This window comes from Amblyomma americanum, chromosome 2 (assembly GCF_052857255.1).
Source record: "Amblyomma americanum isolate KBUSLIRL-KWMA chromosome 2, ASM5285725v1, whole genome shotgun sequence".
Taxonomy (NCBI): domain Eukaryota; kingdom Metazoa; phylum Arthropoda; class Arachnida; order Ixodida; family Ixodidae; genus Amblyomma; species Amblyomma americanum.
This window is the reverse complement of record NC_135498.1, coordinates 133,924,298-133,943,596: the sequence shown is the minus strand read 5'-3', so window position 1 is coordinate 133,943,596 and position 19,299 is coordinate 133,924,298. Positions and strand designations below refer to the sequence as shown.

At 46.5% G+C, this 19,299-nt stretch overlaps 1 protein-coding gene across 1 annotated transcript in view; it reads right to left on the bottom strand.

Annotated features, from left to right (window-relative positions):
- LOC144120077 (monocarboxylate transporter 2-like) overlaps positions 1-3,910 on the bottom strand; it is a 60,338-nt gene extending 56,428 nt beyond the window's left edge. Inside the window, exon 1 of the mRNA XM_077652542.1 lies at positions 3,829-3,910. The gene's annotated coding sequence lies outside the window, so the exon portion shown is untranslated. The remainder of the gene's footprint in view (positions 1-3,828) is intronic.
- Between the last annotated feature and the right edge of the window lie 15,389 nt (positions 3,911-19,299).

Here is a 19,299-nt window from a genome sequence, read left to right as displayed (position 1 = left end):
TCCAAACACATTCAGCGCCTCTCCAACTAAACACATGCTCAATGCGGTGGCCCATTCCCTGCGCTCCCAGCCTTGCCCCAAAGCTATCCGCCCGAATCGTTGCAGATATGCGTCCAGATCATCTCTTTTGTCATCGAAAGGAGCCATCAGCTTCCTTGGACAAACTCTGGCCGCTCTTGGAGATTCTCTACCCGCTAAGGAACGTTCATCACTGTGTCATCTCATATCCTCCCGCGACATGTGCCTGTTTCCACAAAAGAAACTCCTTCTCCCGTTCAATCCTTCCTTTCTCCTGTTCTTCTGCCTCGCGAGCTCTCCTTGCCCTTCGCTCGCCTGCCTCGCGTGCTTTTTTATCTGCTTCGCGAGCTCTCTCATCTGCTTCGCGAGCGTCTGTGCGTGCTTGCGCCCTTTCCTCTCTCTGCTTGTCTGCCTCCTCTTTGTGCCTCTTTCCCCCCTCGTCATAGAGACGCATCGCTTCTTCATTGGTTAACCATAGCTTGAGCACCAGTTCTAACGTTTTAGCCCAATCCATAATTTCTGCTGTCGAAAGATAGTAAAGATCCAAGACAAAGCAAAAAAGAAACAAGGAAATGAATCCTGGCGCAGGCTCGCCACTTATCTTTGTCACGGATCTTCCTGGAGGAGACTCGGACCGAAAGAATGAACTAGGCGAGAGGTGTACCCGCTCAGACGCGCATTTAAAACACCATACGTGACAATACACACCTGCACACAAACTTAACTAACAAACAAAAAAACACAGACTATAAATGAACACTACCCGGGAACTCTGCTACCAGCGTCTACTACTATCGCTCTACTGTTAGCGGTCGGCGTTCGTGCTCACGATTGGTAAGGTGCGGCTGCGGCGTTGTATAAGTCCAGTAGCTGGCGTCGAGATGGCGTTCGACATGCTGCGGCTGGAGTCGCTGGCAGCGTCGCTGGCTACGTCGTACGAGCTCCCGGTCAAAGCGCCCATGGAGGTGATGCCGGTGTTGGGGCACCACCCGGATGAGTGGCAACAGCGCTGGAGACACCCCTGGCCGTAGCAGGTGGTAGCGTCCTCCGTTGACTCCCCGGAACGGGCTCAGGAACGGCAGGAAGTCCACAATGCGAAGCCGTAGAACGCGAGCTCACCGGAGCAGTAGCCAGCGTCGCTCTCTTCTAGACGAAGCGTCCCTGTCCCGCCGGATCCTCCTCTTCTCTGTTCTCCCCCCTCCCCCCGTGCCTCGCTCTCCCTCATCCTTTTATAGCCTTGGCGTTAGTCCACGTAAGCATCGTCGCCGTCCCCTTCTTCACTTTTCCACCAATCATCTCTCTCCACCTCACCGAATGCTTCTTCTTCATCTTTATTCTACGGTTAATCCACGTCAGCCTTATCGCTATCCTCTTTGTCTTCTTCAAGCATCATTCCTTCATACTTTATTTCAGACTCCCTCTTATATGTGACACACACGCCTCACAATATTTTTAATACCAGCGCTCCATCGTCGTGGTATTCACGTCTTCTAAGTGCCGCAGCTCGCCAGCAAGTTGTGCTGTGATTGAAGACAAAACAGCATCGCTTTTGAAGTCATGAGCCTAACAAAAATCACCAGCCCAGTGAGATTAAAACGTTCGTTGCTAAGTGTTCTTTGAAGCCTTCGAAAACAAAGCGCGATGTAAAGGAAAAGCAAGTTGACAGATAATGAACGGCCTCTAGAATATTTTATAGAGTTTTTAGATTTTTTATAAATCATTGAGCGGCGCGTGGCTTCACGCCATTTGGAAGCGTTCGAAAATGAGCTAACCCTAAGAATAATTTTTTCGCACCAAAAACATTTTTTCGCTTACGCTACGCAAGGTGCGTTATTTACATGAATTTTTAAAATAAATTCGAGGTGGAAACAGCGCAACTTCGAAGACTTTTGGCTTGCAATGACCGTTATGCCAGTTAGCTCCCTGAGTTAATTAGAAGGGGGAAGACATGATGACATTATCATTATCACCTTTCCTAAGTATGTCCACTGTGGTACGAATGATTCTCCCGTTCACCTGTAACTAGGCCTGCGCTGTGCCAGATCTGCATTTTGATGTAGTTGGGTTGTTCTGAGCCTCGCCTATATTAAGGGTGAAGCTGTCAATCAGTCGAAGCCCTGGAAGTCAAAGGGACAAAGAATCTTGTCTCTGGAAGTGCATGAGAAAGTTTTGTGAAATGCCAGTTGAGTGATGTGTACAGAATTTGTACGCAACGTAGTTGCACATATTTTGAACAGACTGCACTTCGTAAAGAAATAGTGCAAAAGCATTCGTAAGAAAGGCAACACCGATCCGTTGCAGAGAATAAGACAAATCATTGCAGAATACCCCAATCCAAATCGCAGCCGGGGCTCAAGGCACTGCTTGCCCGCACAACACAAAGAAACAGAGTAAATTTGGAAGACCTACATATTCAATTAAAAAAACATCTTTGCTCATGAACTTCCTTGATTTTTATAACGGAGTATATTAAATAAGTCACTTTAACGAAGGTTCTATCGAGCGATATCGACGAAGCACTTGCTCTGCAATGGATGAGTAAGGCTCATGATAATATTCATGACCCTGTCAAGGCTTCGCGCAGATTTTCCCTTGTAAGTGGGCTATAGGTCCACCCTTTTATCACATTATAGTAGTAGTAGCAGTTGTAGTATCTTTATTTGGCCATATAATACAATATGCCCTCGAGGTCAGACAAAGGAGGGAGGCGAGGCAAACCTCCTGACGAGGCCTAGACTCCAAATAAAACATCGAACAGTGGCCACATGGCAAAACAATACACTTTCAAAGCAAGGAAAGAAAGTTATACGATAGAAATAGCGAACATTGAAAAAACGATGCAAAGATCATAAACAGCAGTTGGCAGAGAACACGATATGCACACTCGCCAGTAAAGGAAGCAACGAAAAAAACAAATTGTACAAAGTTAGCTGAATTTACACAGGAAATAAGAATCTTTAGTTTTTTCTTAAAACCAGATACGCTATGGCTTTCTACGGCGATTTTTATTAGAGAGTGATAAGATTACACAATTGGTTATGTATAGTTTGTTTTCCATAGCTTGTTTTAGGTCTTTCAGTGGATAAGGCGACAGCACGTAAACCATACGTAACATTTCTTGAATTATAGGCGTTCAATTACTACTCTAATGCAAGCCAGGTGAAAGGTGCTGTCACGTTTGCAAAGGCAGAATGTGAAGTCAGAAACAATGCTGAATACGCTACTGACGTTGCATGTAGCTGAAAACTGTGGTAAATAATAAAGCTGAGCAATGCGTTCACATCTTGCCTTTGACTGTGGTGCGTTCTTAGAAACTTTGCTGCTGCTGGTCACCTTAATTTAAAAGGGAGCGACTCAAAAAATTGCCTTATAATATCCACAGTCTAACATCTGCGTACATATTCATCAGGGACCTCTGCGTCGCTAACTTAACCGGCTGTACACCTCTCCTTCATGCAAAGGATCCACTGTACAGACACAAAACCATCTCTACTCATTCGCCCTTGGATTGTATTTTGCTGGCATGCGGCGCTGTGCATCCCTTGTAGAGCTGTTGTTTAATATATAAACTACGCAGATCAAGCACGGCAGTGATTTTGATACTAAAAATAACACGCACCTGTAATTTTGTCGACGGGGCACACTATGCAGTATGTTTACAATAAAATTAGTACATGTATGGATATATCTTGACCTATATATTACAACAAACTCACTACCAACAGAAGCTGATCATATATGCGAGCACCAGAAAACTCGGCTTTAACGACGCATTATAATGACCGTTTTCACACGAGGGAAACAACTAACCTGAAGCACCTAGAGCAGCCTTCAGCGATGCTTTCTCGCAGGAAATGCCTTCCCAAAGTTCCCGGCGGTCCGCTCTCTGCGACATTATCTTCAACGACGTCAGGTTCCTAGAGTGCGCACGAGGCTGGTCGTCAGCGCTCTGTTCAGGTAAACCGTGAATTGGCATGAACCCAGGTCAATGCCCGCATATTTCTAGGTTTGAGGTAAGACGACCATCTCAAGCGATAAGAGCCGCCAGCGATTTGCAGGGCGGAGGTCGTCCACTATTATTTCGAGTCGACATGTCACTGCAGTGTAAAAGTACGAGCTCTCGACTGCGCTAGCTATCACCTCTTTTATCTCTTCTTCTGAGCCAGCGCAGCGTGTCTTTTTTGTCGCGGCCGTGCCCTCCTCGCGTCTTTTGTTCATAAACATGGATGCACAGGATGGACCAAATTGCAATGCTGGCTAGCAGATTTTCAATGACGTGACCCTGCCTCCATCACTGTGACTTCTCCTACTAAGCCCACGAGTGCCAATTCGCGGTATGGTCGGGGCTCAAGAGAAAAAGAAGATGGGCGAGCTGGAAGCCGTTCGTGATATTTTGTGGGAGCAAACATAACAAGGAGGAAGACAGAATACACAAGACACGCGCTGTTCTCACAACTTGTTTCTTGGAAAGTGAACAGATGCTTAACTACAATACAAGAACAACGGAAAAAGGCGGAAGTCATCTATTCAAAGTCAAAAAGAAAACGAAATATGAGTATCCTAAGATATTGGAATTATTTCTCTTCCAGTGAAAGCGATAGCATCCTGACCAAACTTCCACACAAGGCGCTGTGGAATGTCTTCATCACCGCTGTGGTGTGCTGATGCGGATGAAGAAAGAAGAAAATGGACGCATTTTTTTTCGAAGGCAGGCCGGAAGTTTCTGCTTTCGCGGTAGTGTCCATGTGCTCCGTCAGACGTATCATGTTTGTGTTTTCTGAGAGAATTGTTCAAACATTGCTTAGTCTAGCCTAAGTACAAAGTCTGCAGAGGAAAGTATCTTGTAAGCGACAACCAATTCACAACGCACTAACTTCAATGTGTTTCGTTTGACAAACTCGGGAACACCGTTCTACATTTTCCTCCTTTCTTTGTACCAGAGGGTAAAATCTGCCTAATCTTATGGAGGCGGATAGAGCTACATTGACATCGTATCGTTAGGTAATGTTCTTAAACCATGCGACTAATGGTGCATAATTGGGATTACAGCAAATTTCCTCGAGTTCGATTCCTGAGGGGATAAATAACGTTTAGTCCATTTCATTAAATTTTTACATGACTGTCCGATGACATTATTTGGGTAGCCCGCGTATCTCAATCAAGCTACTTGTTCTATAAAGCTATCGCGCAGAACATGGAAGCAAGTTTTTTTCTGGGCTAGACTGGAGACATAGAACAGGGATACCTTTCTGCCTGAGTTTGTATGCTGGAACCTTAGGTTGAGTAGCGGTTTCTTGGACCTAAGAGAACATTTCCTGCAGACATGCGCGTGGTTAAGATGTAGCTTGTGTAAAAACTGCAACTCATCCGCTTTGGGTACCAGTAGAGTAAACTTGACGCCTGAGCTACACATTTTTAAGGCTTGCAAAATATTCACAACGCGTTAACTGCAGCAATCTCTCTCGACTACAACTAAAAAAATGTCAAGGTAACGAAAGATACCATTATGCATACCTTGTAATCTTAGGCTAAGTAGGACACCAACTTCGCTAAACAAGGATGTTACTCAGAACAGGTGCGGCAGGTGGCCTTATGAAAATACCAGAATTCTGTAGAGAAAGCACCTCGCTACACCCTACCATTATGGAACGATGTTTGACTGGAAAAAAATTCCACGCTTTTTGCACAAACAGTCGACTCGTTCACAAGCTTTTATTTCATCAACATCATCCATAAAGCGAGACTTGACGGATGACCAAAGCCGATATTGCCATAAGGAATAATACTTATCTTGTTTTCAATACTGAGGGCATAGGCAGTACCAAGATTCTGGCCTCTGCGAAAAGTCACAATTAGGTATGAATTGGGAATACCAAAAAGATGCATGTGGACGCACTTGGAAAGATGTTTTTGGAAGTACAGAGACCTGTTCTTCCAAGTCCCTCGTTTCAGTACGATGGTTCGGAACAGACTGCTATGTTTATGCATCATCGGGAAAAAAAAGTGCCTGAAAGCGTTCAAATAGGGCCAGTTTTAACACGCCTACGACTTTTGTAGGTTCATGTCTCGAAAGAGTTCTAAGTCTCGTCCTTTAAATTCAGGAACCTAAACAAACGCTTCCTTGAAGTTCTCCCGGACGGAATTTGTTTGGAATAAACCAGTCCTGAGAGCGGCGCATTTCTTTTGTATTCTTTCTTCGTTTCCGTTAAGTTTGTGCCCTAGAAACGTAGTGGTCAGACATGCTGTGTAGAATGTCCAAAGTTCTGCGCTCGCCGGAATTTTACACAAGTTTGCGCGACAGCAGCCAGTAAACAAATATAGCGCGGAACGCTGCAAAGCAGCAGACTGTAAGATGTCGCGATAAACCTGGCTGTTGCATTACACCCCAACAACATCGCCATCATAGAAAAAAAGAGAACAGCCGCTCCGGTGTCTCAGTGATGATGTTGCTCGGCTGCTTACCCGAAATACGCGGGTTGATCCCTGCCGCGGCGGTCGCATTTCGATGGAGGTACAGTACTCGGGCATCTGGAATTTCGATGGAGGTGAAATGCTAGAGGCCCGAGTACTGTGCGATGTCAGTGCACGTAAAGAATCCACGTGGTCGAAATATTCGGAGCCGTTCACTAGGGGAGTGCCCTCATATGCTAAGTCCCTTTGGGACGTCAAACACCAATAAAATCAGAAAACCCGCAGTGTGTGCCAATCTAGAGCACGGCTACGCCTGCTGGCGTAGGCCTGTAACGTCACTACATCCCCTTCTATTCACCGCCCTCCTGGAATGGCTGGCTGCCGTCGGAGCAGCTCGAAGAACAGCTTGCCGTGGTTAACCATGCCCACTACTTGCTGGAGCCGAATGCTTGATGAGCGTTCTTGAATGAAATTTCTCTCTCTCTCTTTGTTCCTTGGGATAAAGGCACATATGGCGGCAGGAGCGCCCCTGCGTGTCTCGCATCCATGTTCCATACACATCAGATTGCGCTATGGAGCGCGCCCGCTCCGCTGAATAATATTCTCACCCTCCACGCAAGAAGCGTGGTAGTCGAGGTAGAAGAGCAATCGCAGTAGAAAAGAACGAGGCTGAAGATGCGCGAAGGACGTTCGCTTGGTTGCCTGCTCTTTTTGTCCTTGTCGGCCCACCATTCACCTGTAAATAAACTTATTCTATTCGTAACAATGCCTGGTGGAGCTGCTCGATGCGCTGTCGCACGAGGCGCATAACTGTTTTGCCATCACTCTCAATGGAAGTCAGCGTCCTGCCCACTCGGGAGGTTTAGACCTAGTCTGGATCACTCAGAGTTTGGCCGCTTCATCGTGAACCCCGCACGTTTTCCGGTGAATCTGAGGACCACCTTGAAGACTGGCTGACTCATTAGCAACTCAGAAGAGCAAGGTTCCGGGCTAGTTGGTAATGCATTGTACTTAGAAACAGTGCGATGAAATGCGGGCAACGCGAAGAAACGACACACTAGAGCGCTGATTCACAACATGTGAGTCAGCGCTCGTGTATGTCGTTTCTTCCTGTTGTCTGCGTTTCGGCACGCTATTTCTAAGTACAATCATTAGCAACGTGTGAGCAATTATAAACACTGGGGCCCGGATTCTCAACTGAGTAACGTCGTCTTCTTTCTCGCAGGGACCGCCCTGCTGTGGTTTGAGAGCCACGAGGACACCTTGGCCACTTGGACTCGGTTTGTGGACGAAGTTACCAAGTGCTTCGACGATACTACGGCCAAGAAGAAACAAGTTGAGCAGACACTTGCACACATAGCTCAGATACTGTGTTCCGTGCAAGAAGTGCATCGGAGAATGCCCAGACTCTGCGGGCTTGTCAAGCACAAAGTGGACCACCTTCCAAGGAGGATATCAGAACATGTTTGCTGCCTCTGGCCGCCGCTGTGGACTTGATGCAGGATTTTTGTGCATTTGAGGCACTCAAGACGTGGCGGATGTTCCCCTAGATTGGTCGGCTATCCAATGTCACAAGTGTCGCCAGCGTCGATCTTTCTGGATCGGAGGATATCGCATCAATTGTTCGGCGGATCGTGCGTGAGCAGCTGACCTCTCATCCACTAGATGTCACTCACAGTTACCCGTACCACCCGCGCTCCTTGCTTTGTCCTTATAAAAATCTGCCCAATATCTGGTTTCGTCACACCTATGACAAGTCGCGCAGCAGGTATGGCGCAAGAATAGGGTCCTCTTCCCCAAACACCGGCATCAACCTGGCCAATTACTACCCGGTGACCTACCAGAGTCCATGCAACCTGGAACACCACTTTGCGCACATGCAGGATTTTCTCAGTCGAAGCAGCCTCATGTCCACTCCTACGACAACAGAGAGGCGCCAGTCTGTTACATTTGCGGCCACAGCAGACACATCTCCAGCTATTGTCCGCGCCGTCGAATTGGGCCTCCTTCGGAACGACGCCAATTATGCTTCCGAGACGATGCACCGTGGCAGCCGGCTGCTTTTCTTTGCCAGCCGCCTTCTTCCTTTACCGACCGGGTGAGTCTGCCGTCTCCAAGCGTTGCATCACTCCGCCCCAAATGCGAACTGGCCGTTCCCCTTCGCACCATCACCGTTCCAGTCCTCCACCACAGGGAAACCAGCTGGTGCGAGCGATGGAGGTAAGGAAGCCGGACGGTCAACTTCACTCATACCTCCTCCCATTCTCATGCTGAATAACAAAGTGTCTGCGTGTGTGAACAATGTTCGATATGTTGCTTTGGTAGACACTGGGGCCGCTGTGTCTGTAATGACACTTTCGTTAGGCATCATCTTGGGCAGAGTGTTACGTCTGCTTGAGACGGAGCCACCACATTTTGCGGCTTTAGATGTGAAACTTTTAAGCCTTGCAGGTCTTTGCTTTGCCTCTGTAGCACTGGGTAGAGAAAGTTTCAGGACATAAATTCTTGTGTTAGAACGTGCTACGCTTGACGTGAACCTGGGCATTGGCTTTTGGCGTGTGTGTGGAACCTACACCAGGCATCAGAGCCGGAGAATTTTATGTGCAACGGCAGATGCTGTTTGCGTTAGTTGAAGATTCGCTCAAGGTCGCGAGGCGCTTGCTTTCGCTCACGCAAGACGTGGTCCTGTTAGCTCAGACAGCAGCTTTCATTTCCATGCAATTTTCTGGAATTAGACTGGGGCCTTGACAGATCATAATTGAACCGGACATACCCAACGTGTTGAAGAAAAACGTATTGCTTTCTCAAGCCGTCACGGACACATCGGACGGTTGCACGCATGTGTGGGTCCTGACTCTTCGCCTACAAGAAGTGCGTCTTCCGTCTAGCTTTAAACTCGCGAGATTTTGTCAATATTTGACAAGATTTGACAAGATCTTGGCCGTTTCCGATTGTCACTACACTTCATCCCAGATGTCGCACTGTTCTGCCCATTCGCAACAAGTCGCTCCTCTTACCGAGCGGCGTGCATTTCAGGACGTTGTCGCTCTACATGCACATGTGTTCAACTTTACTCGCGCCACATTTACTTCCTTTTTGATAGTCTCTCGCATGCAATATAAAATTAATACGAGGAATGCTAGCCCTACTCGTCAGAAACCGTATCGAGTCTCCGCGCCCGAGCGCAACATCATTTACGATCAAGTCCAAGAGATGTGCAGAAAGAATTCATTCGCGAGCGTTGCAGCCCGTTGGTCGCGCCCGTAATGATTTTGCGTCGATTATCGTTGCTTAAATACCGTCAAAAAGAAGCACGTGTACCGATTACCTTACTTTGATGAAGATGTTAACTATCTGCACTCGGCGTCATAATTCTCGTCCGGTAATATCCGATCTGGGTATTGCCAAATACCGAATCATCTATCAGACCGAGAGAAAACAGCCTTCATGACTCTCGGCGGCCTCTTCCAATTCAATGCCATGCCGTTCGGCTTGGGAATGTGCCCCCTACTTTCGAGCGTTTCATGGATACGATCCTCCGTGGATTACAATGGGACATCTACATGTTCTCTTTAATTTAGCCGCCACGGTGGCTGAGTGGTTATGGCGCTCGGCTACTGACCTAAAAGACGCGGGTTCGATCACGGCCGCGGCTGTCGAATTTCGATGAAGACGAAATTCTAGAGCCCTGTGTACTGCGCGATGTCCGTGCATGTTAAAGAACACCAGGGGGTCTAAATTTCCAGAGCTTTCACTACGAATATCAGTGCACGTTAAAGAACCCCAGGTGGTCTATAATTTCCAGAGCCCTTCACCACGGCGTCCCTCATAGCATTAGTTGCTTTGGGACGTTAAACCCCATAAACCAAAAATGTTCTATTTAGATGAACACCTATTTTTAAGAGCGTTAGCTCTGACTAACGTTTGTCAAGGGCTAGTATGTCTGCAATGAAGGTCAAATTGAACAAAACAGCAACTACGTCACTACCCTATGTTACATAGCAGCAGTGGGCCCGTTGCGCCTGAATTCATACCTATAATTGATCCGTTCTATATCTCCCAGTATTGTGGCCAACGAAGTGGATGCCACCCGTTGGACGAAGAAAGTCCTAAGTGGTGTTAAATGACTCCACATGTTCCTGAGGACCAAATTACTAATTTAGAACAAGCCCAAAATATGTGTGGGACTCGCAACAACAGCCTTCCTTCTCCCCCAAATCGTGCATTCCGAGGAGCTTCTGACGGCCATTAATAATAATAATAATAATAATTGGTTTTGGGGGAAAGGAAATGGCGCAGTATCTGCCTCATATATCGTTGGACAGCTGAACCGCGCCGTAAGGGAAGGGATAAAGGGGAGTGAAAGAAGAAAGGAACGGCCATTACGGCAGAACCTGTTTGTCGCGGGGGGTAACGGATGGTGTCAAACGATTCTTCCTGTCTTGAAGCACACGTTTATAAAATTTATTATCTGATATGACAAGGAAACTTGCGGGATAAGGCGAATATGGCTGTAAATCTCGCTAGTAGTGCAAAATTCATGAGATAGATGGCGCTCTTTGTGCTTGTGTTTACCCATGTCTGGATATGGGTAAACGAAGGGCAGATGTACACAGAACAGTCTCTTATGGCAAAAGGGCGAAGAGATGCCGGGATAATGAAACATAGAGCATTATGAAGGTACAACAAATATGAAGTACTGAGAGGTATTTGGAAAGGAAGACTGGTGCCGGGGCTTACTTTTGGGAGTGCGGTTCTGTACTTATAGGGGCAAAAGTTCAGTCTAGATTAGAAGTAACTTCGAGAAAGAAGTAAAGCAGAACAGCTGTTGGAAGATTAGCACCAGGTGCCCACGGGAAAATCACAAACGAGGCAGTACGGGGGGATATGGCCTGGGAATCTTTCGAAGCACGGGAAGCTCAGAGTAAAATACTATATAAAAAACGCCTGAGAAAATTTGGCGATAACAGGTAGTCAGCTAAGGTATTTAAATACGTATAAAGAAAGAGTGTTGACTCACATTGGCAGAAGAAGAACTAGGAAACTATCCAGTAAATATTGCGGGCAAAAGGAGGAAGAAAGAAAGAGCATCAAATAACAAATTAAAAGCGCGGAAGGTGGAAATTGGATCAATTCAATGGATGAGAAGCATAGTGTACAACTATAACGGGAATGGAAAAGGAAAATTAGGAAGGAAGGAGCTCTATGATAAGCCAAGAGGCAGCGCCCTTCTTTTAAGCTAGGCAAGGGTGCCTTAGAACGCGCAGCTACAAAAAAAATTTAATGAAGAAAATGACACATGTGCTGTGTGTGTGCTAAATTAGTAGAAATAATTGAGCACCTCATACTCAAATGTGATGGCATCTATCATGATGTCGGTGCAGGCACAGTCACTCTTCCTGATGCCCTAAGGCTTAAAGTTAACAATGGTCATGTAAATTAATCTGCGGTGGAAATTAGCAAAAAGCAATTGGAATATTGGTGGCTCAAAAGCACAGAGGTGATATCAGGTTAGAAGTCTAGGAAGACGTATTTAATTAAAATGGCGAATTTTATTTACTTACAACAGAGTTGAACGAAAATACAACAAAACGAGCATGGTGGCAACTGCCACAGCCCCATTTCAAAGGAGCAGCTCTTACTATCCGTCCGTCCGTCCGTCCGTCCGTCCGTCCGTCCGTCCGTCCGTCCGTCCGTCCGTCCGTCCGTCCGTCCGTCCGTCCGTCCGTCCGTCCGTCCATCCATCCATCCATCCATCCATCCATCCATCCATCCATCCATCCATCCATCCATCCATCCATCCATCCACTCGTTTACTGAGCACACTGATGTAAGCACTTCAAGCTGCCGTAGCTAACTCTCTTAAGTCGAACACTGAGGAAGTGTTGGCGGAGATATTTTTTGGCAAGTCCTTTCAAAACCACAATGAACGACACGCTATCGTTCTCAACTGCATGAACAATGTTGGACTCATTTTAAATTCTAAGAAGTGCAACTTCGGGAGACCGAGAGACTCCTTCTGGGATTCCTACTGGATAAGGACAGAATCCAGCCCGATCGGCAGAAGCTTGCCACAGTTCGGGATTTTGAAAAACCGCTTTCCCAAAAAGCCTTCTGGAATTTCATTGGACTGCCGCGATATTTCTGCCCCTTTATTCCCGGTTTTGTGCACCTTGTGCACTCCCTCTCGTGCCTTATGCATGAGAACTCGCAGTTCGCATGGACCTTCGAATGAGCTTCGTCTTTCAACCGGATGAAATTTGCTCTAACCTCGGCACCACTATAGCGCCACTTTTATCCTACCATTGCCAATGAGATCCACACTGATGCCAGTGGTGTCAGCCTTGGGGCGGTGCTTGTCCAGATTCACACTGGCGCAAAACACGTGATTGCGTATGCCAGTCGCGTGCTAACGAAGTCCGAGAGCAACTACACTGTGACTGAACTGGAAGGTTTCTGTTGTCTTTGTTGCCCACAAGTTCCGCCTACATCTGTCCGTTTACAGTCGTGACCGATCATCATTCCCTATGCTGACTCATAGAGAATGTAGTGTCACATGTTAAAATGTCCTCACTTATCCGCTATCTGTCAAAACATACACTTTAACCCGTTTGCCGTGCCTCTATTCGCCGCGTCTTCTCTTGCGCATATCATCTGTATATCGAAGGTGGGGAGCAGTGCACACGTGGTGCATTCTTCCGCCCAACCTTTCCAGTGTTTCGAATACGTTAAAGAATAATATCTAAAATATGAACATTTAATAAAAGAGGAAAGTGTTTTGTTCTTGTGCACAGCAGAGCCTGAGGTAGTTCCCAAACACTTGATATTTTTGTCGCGACTGTCAACTAGAGTAGCTCGAGAGAACGAGTTTGCTGGTACGCACTAAACACGCATCTGCAATATAAAAATGTTCACTGGGAAAGGTACTAATCGAACTAGCATGCTCAAAATATGAGTTCCTTTGCAAAGGAATACACAAGGAACATGATATATATTGGGAGCAATATGACCGACTGCAGGTGCTTAATGACATGACCGACCAAAAGTTCTAATGGCTGTTCGCCCGTCGAAAACTTCGGTGCGAAAGCTTTGAGGCCGACTAGACGACGAACCACGTCTCGAGGAGCTGCGTCGAGTGCCTGATGCACCCACAGTGTAAGAGCAAGCACTCCGTTTCCCCCGATTCCGCGGGGCCGGGACTTTCCAGGGAATGTCGGCTGAAACCAGTACCGAAGTTCTGGCCTTGTCGTAGCGCATCCGCCTCGCATTAGGGACGCGCCGGGTTCGATCCCCAGAGCCGTCGGGTACCCAACGGTTTTCTACTGGTTTTCTAATGGGTACAAGATTTCCCCCGGCATGATGCTCGGCACCTCTGGGTTGAGATGCTTGGGAAAAGGGTCTTGACCACAGTTGCCTTTACAGATCAGAGGAAAGTTCCAACGTCAAGCAACCCTAAATCCGACTCGTGCGGCAGAAGCCTATTTGTGGCACTTTTTTTTTCTTACTTAGAGCTGTCTCTTCCAAACCCACAGAGACAGGATTTGAAGGCGTAGGCTCCTTTGCCAAACCATGGAACCCCAGCAAGCCGAGCACCAGGCCAGGGCAAACCTTGTACCCATTTTGAGGAAACCAGTGGGTAACCGGCTGGCAGCGGGAGTTGAACCCACCACCTCCCGAAGCCGAGGCGGCAGCTCTGCTACGAATATTTCGACGCGGCTGTACCCAAGTGGGGCCTCACTGCTCCTATAAATGCGCCCAAGCGTACTGATATCGAGAAACGCTTCTTTCTTTGCGCCACTTTTATTGATGTCGTGGTTTATATTTTTTTGGTGGTTTAACGTCCCAAAGTGACTCAGGCTAAGAGGGAAGCCGTAGCAAAGGGATCCGTAAATTTCGACCACCTGAAGTTCTAAGCGTGCGCTGACATCGCACAGACAACAGAGCCTCACTCGAGAACATTGAATACGACATGATTCTTAATGGCATATACAGGCAGGCCTAACAACTCCGACGTCCATTCAGCATGTCCGATCAACTGCTTCATTTTTAATCTTTCATCCACGTCGATAGAATGTTGCCAAATAATATTAAATAATTAAACTGACACTAATGAGAAAGTGAAGTTGGTTTGTATCGATACAATGCCAGCTTCTAATCACAAAAGCCCCATTCTTACTGAAAAAAAAAAGCTACGGTAGGGTAGAAAAGTGCAAGAAGTATAATGAAGGTTTCGCTGCCGCAGGCCACTCTTTCAATTCCAAGCGCGATGACGAAAATGGCCAAAGCCAAGACGTTTTCTGGGGCTGTCAAATGTGCTTGAGAGTTGAGTGTCCGAATACTGATTTCTGTATTTTTTTCTTAACTGCCAGTGCATTCTTTTCACAGAAAACATACGAAAGAAGGCAACCTTAATGTTGTAAATAAAGCCCATATTTGGCTACACCATAGGTGCTCAGTTACATTTTGGTGTGTTCGGCGCTTCGCGGCGCGGCCAGCTATTCTTGGCCAAGTGGTTTCGTTTTTGGTACGCCTCGATTTGCTGTTCGGAAAAGAGGGAACCCAACTGTCCCACTGGGACGAATTTGATGAATAGGTACGCAGCTTCCACGCTAGATTTTTCGGCATTCAACGCAGTTCATCCTATGCCAGAGCACTGTTTGCTATTTCGTGCCTCCATATACGCCGCTCAACGACAGATACACTCGAATCTACTGCATCGTTGCTTCTCCTTTTTATCTGTAATTCAGTGCCGTCGTGGCAATGAGGAGGGTGGTTGCTGCAACAAAAATGGGAGCACAATGGTGACGTCATAAGTAACTACGGCGTCCCTGAGTCACAGCAGGATAGTAGCATTGTCGGTGAGATGGTGCATTATAGAGTTCCGCGCGGATGACCAGAAGTGGACCAAACCGTTGAATGCTACGCCGCTACGACAAGCAAGAAGGAGGGCATCCCTGTCTGCGTACGTGTGGCCCCTCCTGTATCATCCTGAAGGCTACTAGCTCAATATATCTTTTAGCGAGTGTTCTGTAATAGCTTGGGAGCTCCGCGCACAACCTTATTGTCGCTTCAATCTGTATGCCGGCAAGAAGTGAACAGGAATCATCAGTGGAGCGCGATGACGCCTGTTCTGTGAGAGGTGCCTCTTCCGGGAAGAAATAATGCCTTCACGTAAACAACGGATGTCAGAAAGCCAACACTACGATGGTTGAATGTTTCGGCTAGGTTTCCTATGGTATGTATTCTACTAAATCGTAGCATTTTTCACAACGCGCGCTTTCACATAAATGTGTCTGTTAAAAGGCCCATCTATATGGTCGCCAATGTTCACAGTGAGGAGATCAGGTAGAAATTTTATTATGTTTCTGGCTGTTATTCAGGAGCTGACTGCATTATAAGCGCGAAAAAAATAGGGTTAACTTATTTAAAGCGAGTATACATGCGAAAACAGGTGGTCTGTCTTCAAGAGGAGTGGACACTTAAAGGGGCTGTGAAAGGATCTCTAATAAAGTTGCGGCATGCCTCAAAATATTGAAGCACGCCGCTTCATGAATAGTGTCCAGCAAATATTTTTTTTTTAAATGCGCTTTGTAGAAGCTGAGTTATATGTAGTTAAAATTTGAATGTAAGCGTCTTCGTGCCTTTCCATCTCCTCTCGTCACTTTTTGTACGCTGGAAGGTTCACGCCCCTCTGGAAGCGGAGCTTCCCGACCCGCCGGTGATAAGCGGCTTATTGGTCGCGGCCACGGTAGCTGCCTGACGTCTGAAAGAATCAATCCAATGGCCCACCTTTTACCTTGTCTACGCATATGCGGGGGACGGAGGAGAGTGCGAGCATGAAACAGTCGTCGGGAAGGGCTCGCCAACTTTGACGCGCGATTTTGGGTCGTCTGCTGCGTGTAGAAGGGTATTATTTGGCTCTGGTTTTCATGGCAACGCAGTGCAGTGATTAAGTGAGTTAATGTGCTCTCCTAGGAAGGCGTTTCAGAGCCCCTTTAAGCTACGCCGTGAGGGTATGAGCCGATAGCTTTAGTGGCATGCTGAGTCATGCTGTATCATCATTATCATGTTATGCAGTTTATAGACTGCGTTCATCAAGGCCAGACCAGGGACCGCACTAACTGCCACAGACAACGGCTTTTCGGCTGACTGGCGCTGTGAGTGAAGTGTGCTTTCCAGCAACTCCGCTTTGGGCTCTCCGTCGCTGGCGTTCATTGAAGTGCACTCCAAAGCAAGAGTGGTGTGCTCCAGCGCTCTAGCAGGCGACGCGGAGTACCTCCCCTAGTGCATGAGCGCTTGTGCGGCTTCGCTTTGATGCGCGGCCGCGCCGGACACACAGGCGCTCCGCAGAGCGCGGCCATGCTGAGCCCTGTTCGCACATATTTTGGACGTCCCTGTACAATGTAAACTGAACATTGGCATTTCATCTCTAATTCTTTCTCCTACTCGATCTGACACAGCTGACTCGAATATATTAATCGATCATATACTGACCAATACGAATGTCGATTACACAGCAGTAGTAATTGGATACTCAATAACTGTTCACAATCGCATTGTTTATGTCAAGGTTCAAAAAACAAAAGCCTCATAAATAACTATAAGAAAGCATCATTTAACTGCGAAAAATTTCTCGAATTTATTCGCTGCATTTGTTTCAATTCTGAGTTGAAGGACCCGACCGCGGCGGCTGCGTTTTTATGCAGAAAAACGCTAAGGCGCCCGTGTTTTGTGCGATGTCAGTGCACGTTAAAGATCCCCAGGTGGCCGAAATTATTCCGGAGCCCTCCACTACGGCACTTATTCTTCCTTTCTTCTTTCACTCCCTCCTTTACCCCTTCCCTTACGGCGCGGTTCAGGTGTCCAACTATATATGAGACAGATACTGCGCCATTTCCTTTCCCCCAAAAACCAATTATTATTGAAGGAAAAATGCCAAAGTAAAGCGTTTGATGAGTTCTCGACGAAAATTGACGCATACAGTGTACAAAGCACCATGTGAATCTCTGTTGTGCGGTGGTTTAGAACAACGAGAAATTCTTGAATTAATAGCTCGTGGATCCGTTCTGTTATTAAAAAGAAATAAAATACACAGAAAGCTGAAATCCCAATCTTTTAACAACGCTCTGAGATCCCGGTTTAAAAAAAATATTCCAAGATTGTTTCAGCGGCACTGGACCTTGCCGGGCGTAATTACTATCAAGATTGCATTTAAAAAAAACGGAAATGACAGTATACACGTACTTTGCAAATTATTAACCAATTTCTTAACAATGAAAGTCGTGAAACTTGTCTTGCACAGGTAAGATGTGAAAATGCGACATATAATAAACCAACAGACATATCCACTGCTTCTAGCTAGCACTAACTTTTCCCATGGTTTAGAGAATGTAACCACTTCACCTTCTTTGTCGAGTTGTTCCCGCTTTTCTTACAGCTTACATCTGCAGAAGTCCATCAAGTCATAAAGTCGCTCAAAACAACACGTGCAGGATAAGAATATATTCATCCTTCTAAAGTCAAGCTAATTTCAGGAGACATATACCTAATTGTGGCCATTATTACGGGAGGCATATCTCTATTTGTGGTCATTATAGTTAACAAATTGTTCAAGACAGGTGTTTTTTTCAGATTTTCTTAAGGCTGTTAAAATAATCCCCATTTTTGAAACAGGGGATCGTAAAGGCATCTTTAATTACCCTGTAGAGGCATTCTATCTTCCTTCAGCAAAGCAAATGAGAAGCATTTTTGCTCACCGATAAAGAATTGCCTGACTACATATAAACTTTTACCTCCTGAACAGTTTGGCTTCAGACCGGGTTATTCAACCAAACTAGCACTGATAACTTTCATCGAAAATGTCAAACAAGCCATTCACAATGGTTCAATTTTGGGAGCCATCTTCAACAATTTAGCAAAAGCTTTTGACTCAATTAACCGCCGCATAATACTTCATAAACTAGAATCATTTGGAATTTCGGGCCCCCCGTCTTCAGTTCATACGCTGTTATTTAAGTAACCAATCACAAGTTGTTGTTATTAATGATAATTTTCTATCCCTCAGACTGTGAACCAAGCTGTCCCGCAGAGGTCAATACTAGCCCTCTTACTGTTCTTAATGTTCATTAATGACCTACCTGTTGCGGTAAATCACAAAAAAAATGAGCGTTGTATGTGGAGGTTACGACCATTTACCCTTCCCACAAATCCACCACCGCACTTAAACATTAACTTCACATAGACCTAAAACAATATTAGCCAGAGGATCAAACACACGCTGCAAATGAACACCAGAAAAACAACTTTCATGTTATTTTACTCTCCTGTCACAATCATAAATGTTCCCCCATCACTGGCATTCGATAACCATGCCTACCTCTCTACGCAACTTCCAGATTTCTGGGCGTCACTTTAGATAAGCACGAAGTTTCATCTTCATGTTCAATCTCTCATGCACAAGGCTTCGTTCGGCACCAAAACAGCGCATGTTTTCAACCCCACATCATACGTTCATTACTTTATGCATATTGCCACACTGTTAGCCATATTTTGGCGCCGCCATGCGGTGCGACAGCACCCGCTCGTCTTCCCTCTTTTCCCCAGCTCATGCGTTGATTCGCTGAGTGTGACTGCTTTGCTAGTCCTGGTATGCCCTTTCTACCGGCTTTCGGTGACAGTTTGGTGCAGGCTTTTGGTAATTTCCCAATGCACAAAGAGCTCCCGGGAGCCTCCGACCACGTCCAGCTGCACCCCGTGAACACGACACCTGTCCACAAGGCAAGCCGTCGCTTGCGAGAGTTGGATCCTGAGTTTTGGCCCCTGACGACACCACCCCGCGCAATGACGTCCACTGCGGCAAGCCAGATCACC